This window comes from Paramormyrops kingsleyae, chromosome 12 (genome assembly GCF_048594095.1).
Source record: "Paramormyrops kingsleyae isolate MSU_618 chromosome 12, PKINGS_0.4, whole genome shotgun sequence".
Taxonomy (NCBI): Eukaryota; Metazoa; Chordata; class Actinopteri; order Osteoglossiformes; family Mormyridae; genus Paramormyrops; species Paramormyrops kingsleyae.
In genome coordinates this window covers 5,590,085-5,597,626 of record NC_132808.1, presented here as the reverse complement: position 1 = coordinate 5,597,626, position 7,542 = coordinate 5,590,085, and the positions used below count along the sequence as shown (strand labels likewise).

General features: G+C 49.8%; 1 long non-coding RNA gene across 1 annotated transcript in view; it reads left to right on the top strand.

Annotated features, from left to right (window-relative positions):
* The first annotated feature begins 1,639 nt into the window (after window positions 1–1,639).
* LOC111837681 (uncharacterized) overlaps window positions 1,640–7,542 on the top strand; it is a 31,895-nt gene continuing 25,992 nt past the window's right edge. The window contains exon 1 of the long non-coding RNA XR_002836708.2: window positions 1,640–1,805. This is a non-coding gene — a long non-coding RNA (uncharacterized lncRNA). The remainder of the gene's footprint in view (window positions 1,806–7,542) is intronic.

Below are 7,542 nucleotides of genomic sequence, written 5' to 3'. Positions count from 1 at the left end.
GCCAGAGAGCTACTGATAGCTGTTAGCCCTTCATTTTACCATGCTTGGGAGCAGCCAGAGAGCTACTGATAGCTGTTAGCTCTTCATTTTACCATGTTTGGGAGCAGCCAGAGAGCTACTGATAGCTGTTAGCTCTTCATTTTACCATGTTTGGGAGCAGCCAGAGAGCTCCTGATAGCTGTTACCCCTTCATTTTACCATGCTTGGGAGCAGCCAGAGAGCTACTGATAGCTGTTAGCTCTTCATTTTACCATGCTTGGGAGCAGCCAGAGAGCTCCTAATAGCTGATAGCTCTTCATTTTACCATGCTTGGGAGCAGCCAGAGAGCTAGTGATAGCTGTTAGCTCTTCATTTTACCAAGCTTGGGAGCAGCCAGAGATCTACTGATAGCTGTTAGCTCTTCATTTTACCATGCTTGGGAGCAGCCAGAGAGCTACTGATAGCTGTTAGCTCTTCATTTTACCATGCTTGGGAGCACCCAGAGAGCTACTGATAGCTGTTAGCTCTTCATTTTACCATGTTTGGGAGCAGCCAGAGAGCTACTGATAGCTGTTAGCTCTTCATTTTACCAAGCTTGGGAGCAGCCAGAGAGCTACTGATAGCTGTTAGCTCTTCATTTTACCATGCTTGGGAGCAGCCAGAGAGCTATTGATAGCTGTTAGCTCTTCATTTTACCATGCTTGGGAGCAGCCAGAGAGCTACTGATAGCTGTTAGCTCTTCATTTTATCATGCTTGTGAGCACTCAGAGAGCTACTGATAGCTGTTAGCTCTTCATTTTACCATGTTTGGGAGCAGCCAGAGAGCTCCTGATAGCTGTTAGCTCTTCATTTTACCAAGCTTGGGAGCAGCCAGAGAGCTACTGATAGCTGTTAGCTCTTCATTTTACCATGCTTGGGAGCACTCAGAGAGCTCCTGATAGCTGTTAGCTCCTCATTTTACCAAGCTTGGGAGCAGCCAGAGAGCTACTGATAGCTGTTAGCTCTTCATTTTACCAAGCTTGGGAGCAGCCAAAGTTGGATTTCCCAGACACATCGTCTTTTTGGGGCATATGTGTGGTTTTTAAAAAATCAGTTTTTCCAGGTTTAGCACTGCAATTCATATAACTTACTGTTGCAAATTACAGTGGAGTACCAAGTGGAGGAATAGGCACCAATATACAACACCCACTCAGTATCATCACAAGATTCATGTACATGTTTACTTTAAAAATTAAATTTTATGCATGTCCCTACGTATCACACTCCTCACGAGTGACATCAATTTCCAAAAATCATTGGTACTTTGACAGTTTTCACGTGAACGTGTATCATATTGATTGCTTGAAGTTTAACGAACTTTAGCTTATCAATTTGAAACTTCTGCTGAAAAAGACTTCTATTGACAGATATTGCATCAATTGTGTGTTGACTGTAAAATGAGAGTTTCCCCGGACTAAATTTTTGTTTTACAGGACGGTTAGGAAAACCTCACTAATATTCATAAGAGAAGTGCTACCTGATTGGTCAGTGAATGTAAAAACTCATTAATATTCAGATCCCCAGTCACATCCTCTTCTCGTCACACCAAATATGGTAACCCCATGGGCGTTGCTAGGCCATTTTTCGGGGGGCTTTAGCCCCCCTATCATTTGTACTCAGCCCCCCTAAAAATTCTCCATAAACTTTACACAAATTGGTGATCGGCCACGTCCCCTTTAAATTTCATATGAAAACGGCGGCAGACTTCGGCTCCGCAACGTCTTTCAGCGCGGTCTTCAACTGAAGCATCACAGACTGCGGCATCACAGAGCGAGGATTAAGCCAAGGTATGTGTTTTTCGATAAATTGTTATATCTGCATCAGTGCAGTCCTTTTTCATAAAAACAGTTTACAAAAAATGTCGAAATTTTCGCTGTGTTACGTCATCACACCAGCTATTTTCTCTAGCGAAAAGGAAGCCCTTAATACTTACTCTATTAGCCTATAGTCTACTTTATAAAACAATGATGCTGTTTTAATTGGCAAACCTAACTGTCTATATAAAACATTACACAGTGCATGGCATTAACTGCCATAGAGTTATGCACATAAATGATTAAAAACAGTGACAGACAGCATTCAATGCACTCGTTTTAACTGCATAGCAGTGTGATTTACAGAGATAGAAAAATCCTGTTTTTTTTGTAATAAATATTGTATTAAATAATGTCCCAGATCGTGAAAAACATTTATTAGCCTTAGAGTAGCGTTTTTTGTCACTTTGATTTAGAAAAAGTTACTTTTTTAATGAATAGAAACAAAAAAAGAATGATATAAAAAAGATGTTTTGATTAATTACATTAAAACAATGTTTGTCTATCCATCCATCCATCCATCCATTTTGTCCCGCTTATCCGAGGTCGGGTCGCGGGGGCAGCAGTCTCAGCAGGGAATCCCAGACTTCCCTCTCCCCGGCCACTTCATCCAGCTCCTCTGGGGGAATCCCGAGGCGTTCCCAGGCCAGCCGAGAGACATAGTCCCTCCAGCGTGTCCTGGGTCTTCCCCGGGGCCTCCTCCCAGTGGGACATGCCCGGAATACCTCACCAGGGAGGCGTCCAGGAGGCATCCTAATCAGATGCCCGAGCCACCTCATCTGACTCCTCTCAATGCGGAGGAGCAGCGGCTCTACTCTGAGTCCCTCCCGAATGACCGAGCTCCTCACCCTATCTCTAAGGGAGAGCCCAGCCACCCTGCGGAGGAAACTCATTTCGGCCGCTTGCACTCGCGATCTCGTTCTTTCGGTCACTACCCATAGCTCGTGACCATAGGTGAGGGTAGGAGCGTAGATCGACTGGTAAATCGAGAGCTTCGCCTTTTGGCTCAGCTCCTTCTTCACCATGACAGACCGATGCAGCGCCCGCATCACTGCGGAAGCCGCACCGATCCGCCTGTCGACCTCTCGCTCCATCGTCCCCCCACTCGTGAACAAGGCCCCGAGATACTTAAACTCCTCCACTTGCGGAAGGATCCCATCCCCGACCCGGAGAGAGCATTCTACCCTTTTCCGGCTGAGGACCATGGTCTCGGATTTGGAGGTGCTGATTCTCATCCCAGCCGCTTCACACTCGGCTGCGAACTGTCCCAGCGAGAGCCGAAGGTCACGGTCTGATGAAGCCAACAGGACCACATCATCTGCAAAAAGCAGAGACCTAATCCTGAGGTCACCAAACCGGACACCCTCAACGCCCTGGCTGCGCCTAGAAATTCTGTCCATAAAAGTTATGAACAGAATCGGTGACAAAGGACAGCCCTGACGGAGTCCAACCCTCACCGGAAACAAGTCCGACTTATTGCCGCTCATGCGGACCAGACTCTGGCACCGGTCATACAGGGACCGAACAGCCCTTAAAAGGAAGCCCGGTACCCCATACTCCCGGAGCACCCCCCACAGAACTCCCCGAGGGACACGGTCGAATGCCTTTTCCAAGTCCACAAAACACATGTAGACTGGTTGGGCAAACTCCCATGAACCCTCCAGAACTCTGCGGAGAGTATAGAGCTGGTCCACTGTTCCACGGCCGGGGCGAAAACCACACTGCTCCTCCTGAATCCGCGGTTCGACAATCCGGCGGACCCTCCTCTCCAGAACCCCCGAATAGACCTTACCAGGGAGGCTGAGGAGTGTGATCCCCCTATAGTTGGAGCACACCCTCTGGTCCCCTTTCTTGAAGAGGGGGACCACCACCCCGGTCTGCCAGTCCAGAGGCACTGCCCCCGATGTCCACGCGATGCTGCAGATGCGTGTTAACCAAAACAGCCCCACAGCATCCAGAGCCTTCAGGAACTCTGGGTGGATCTCATCCACCCCCGGGGCTCGACCACCGAGGAGCTTTTTAACCACCTCAGCGACCTCCGCCCCCGAGATAGGGGAGTCCACACCCAAGTCCCCATACTCTGCTTCCACGTCGGAAGGCGTGTTGGTGGGATTGAGGAGGTCTTCAAAGTACTCCCTCCACCGACCCAAAACGTCCCGGGTTGAGGTCAGCAGCACCCCATCCCCACCATAAACAGTGTTGATGTTGCACCGCTTTCCCACCCGGAGCCGCCGGATGGTGGACCAGAAACGCCTCGAAGCCGTCCGGAAGTCGTTTTCCATGGCCTCGCCAAACTCCTCCCAAACCCGAGTTTTTGCCTCAGCGACCGCCGAAGCCGCATCCCGCTTGGCCTGCCGGTACCCGTCAGCTGCCTCTGGAGTCCCACAGGCTAAATAGGCCCGATAGGACTCCTTCTTCAGCTTGACGGCATCCCTCACCACTGGTGTCCACCAGCGGGTTCGCGGATTGCCGCCACGACAGGCACCGACTACCTTACGGCCACAGCTCCGGTCAGCCGCCTCCACAATGGAGGCGCGGAACATGGCCCATTCGGACTCAATGTCCCCCGTCTCCCCCGGGACATGGGAAAAGTTCTGCCGGAGGTAGGAGTTGAAACTCCTCCTGACAGGGGATTCAGCCAGACGTTCCCAGCAGACCCTCACTATACGTTTGGGCCTGCCAGGCCTGGCCGGCTTCCTCCCCCACCAGCGGAGCCAACCCACCACCAGGTAGTGATCAGTTGACAGCTCCGCCCCTCTCTTCACCCGAGTGTCCAAGACATGCGGCCGCAAGTCCGACGACACGACTACAAAGTCGATCATCGAACTGCGACCTAGGGTGTCCTGGTGCCAAGTGCACATATGAACACCCTTATGCCTGAACATGGTGTTCATTATGGACAATCCGTGGCGAGCACAGAAGTCCAACAACAGAACACCACTCGGGTTCAGATCGGGGGGGCCGTTCCTCCCAATCACGCCCCTCCAGGTCTCACTGTCATTGCCCACGTGAGCATTGAAGTCCCCCAGTAGAACAAGAGAGTCCCCGGAAGGAATGCTCTCCAACACCCCTTCCAGAGACTCTAAAAAGGGTGGGTACTCTGAACTGCCGCTCGGTGCATATGCACAAACGACAGTCAGAACCCGTCCCCCCACCCGAAGGCGAAGGGAGGCTACCCTCTTGTCCACCGCGGTAAACCCCAATGTACAGGCACCCAGCCAGGGGGCAATAAGTATGCCCACCCCCGCTCGGCGCCTCTCCCCGCTGGCAACTCCAGAGTGGAATAGGGTCCAACCACCTTCAAGGAGACTGGTTCCAGAGCCCAAGCCGTGCGTCGAGGTGAGCCCGACTATGTCTAGCCGGAATTTCTCAACCTCGCGCACCAGCTCAGGCTCCTTCCCCATCAGAGAGGTGACATTCCATGTCCCAAGAGCTAGCTTCTGCAGCCGAGGATCGGACCGCCAAGGTCCCCGCCTTCGACCACTGCCCAGCTCACAATGCACCCGACCCTTATGGCCCCTCCTACGGGTGGTGAGCCCATTGGAAGGGGGACCCACGTGCCTTGTTCGGGCTGTGCCCGACCAGGCCCCATGGGTATAGGCCTGGCCACCAGGCGCTCGCCATCGAGCCCCACCCCCAGGCCTGGCTCCAGGGGGGGGCCCCGGTGACCCGCGTCCGGGCAAGGGAAAACGTGGTTCCAATATTTTCTTCATCATATGGGGTCTTTTGAGCCGAACTTTGTCTGGTTCCTCACCCCGGACCTGTTTGCCTTGGGTGACCCTACCAGGGGCATAAAGCCCCGGGCAACTTAGCTCCTGGGATCACTGGAACACGCAAACCCCTCCACCACGATAAGGTGTCGGCTCCAGGAGGGGTGTTTGTCTATATTAATGAATTAGAATAAATAGCCTAGTAGATATAAAGTTTTAAGGGGAACCTACTGTCTTATTTATGAGGAATCAGGAAGACTCATTTGAGTACTGATTCTGAACAAGCCAAATATGTGTTAAACGTCTATGGGGGCTGAGCCCCCCTTAAATGGAAATCCTAGAAACGCCCCTGGGTAACCCTAAGCTTAATTTTACTATATGTGGGGCAGCTGAAGCTATTTCGATTGCTTCATCCAGTTTCCAACCACTTCACTCAGTCAGGCTCGGGGGTGGGGAGCCGATCACAAGCAGCACAGAGCACAAGAGTGTGGTACCTCAGTCCATAACGGGGCACATCCAGAGTCACACATCCATCCATCCATCCATCCATCAGTCCATAACGGAGCACATCCACAGTCACACATCCACCCATCCATCCATCCATCAATCAATCCATGCCTGCTTGTCCTGTGCAGGGTCACGGTGGTCTGTAGCCTATCCCAGAAGCTATGGGCGTGAGGCAGGCAATAAGCCAGGATGGGGCACCAACCCATCACCACACAACACTACAAGCAATTTAGAAATGCTTTTGGTGTGTAAAAAATGAGATCTGCGACTTCTGGGTGCTGAATTACACAATTGTAAGGTTGTGTACTGCACATGTCCCCCATCTCCCCCTAAAGGCCGTCACCCTGCAAGTACTGGTACAAGCTGGGGGGGGGGGGTGTTCAGGCTCCATGAAATGGGTTTTCTACTGCTAAAACTGGAAATGAAAGTGCAAGTTCCTCCACAACACTTCTCTCAGGGGCCAAGCAGGCCAAATGTCACGGTCAAGTCTTCCAGGGCTCTTGGCGTCGCCATAAAACCATTACGAATTAATAGTCCGTGTTTCTTTGCTAAAGTATCAAACTCAGATTAATCGCACAACCATGCATGCTTGTAAAAATGGAAATTCCTCCCCAATCGCCCACAGCTGGCCATCCTTGTACTACAGTTAGCTAGGTGTAATTACACTGCTGATTAATCACCAATCACCATTAGGGGCGAGTTTTTTTAAAATGTGTCACAAAGCCAAAAACGCCGATCGCTCTACTTAAGCAGTAGGGGTCAAGCTGTTTTGTGTTTTTATGTTCTGTGACATTGCGCTGAAATATGTGAAGTACTCCGTTGTAAAAATCCACCATTTCGCCCACGGGTGGCAGAAGTGATTCCGTTTGATAAATGAAACCGGGCTGTAAAAGAAAGATCAGAAAAAAACTTTTTCTTCCCCTATTAAAAGGCGTGCTGAAGCAGAATATATGTATATTTATTTATGCATCATGTTTTAATTGTTGCCGTTTACAAGGGTTTCAGGCAATTTTCCATCGCATTTAGTAGTTTATTGTGTCTATAAAAATACTGCTTCGTAAGCTCACTTAAGAAAAAATTTCCCCTTAGATTTAACTTAAGCTATAATCCTAAGAAGTTGTAATGACACCTAACAGATTTGGCGGTGATTAGCCCCGCTGATAGACGTAGTTGCGAAAAAGCACCATTATGAGTCCATTCAGATAATAAACATCCCAAGTGATATGTACCCTTCCCATAAAAATACACAGATTTTCACTGCTGAGTCTCTGCAGGGGATGTACTATAGCATGGACAGCAAATTCATATATTAAAAGAAGATTAATACCTCTTATTGTGTATGTAGATCATTTAAACCAGTTCTGCAGCGTGCTTTGCTGAGATATACGATATAAACCAGACCCAACATGCCTGGGTATCTTTTTGACTGTGTTTATGGTCCTCCTGTAACACTAGAAACCTGAGGTGGGTGGGGGTTATTATAATACAATTTA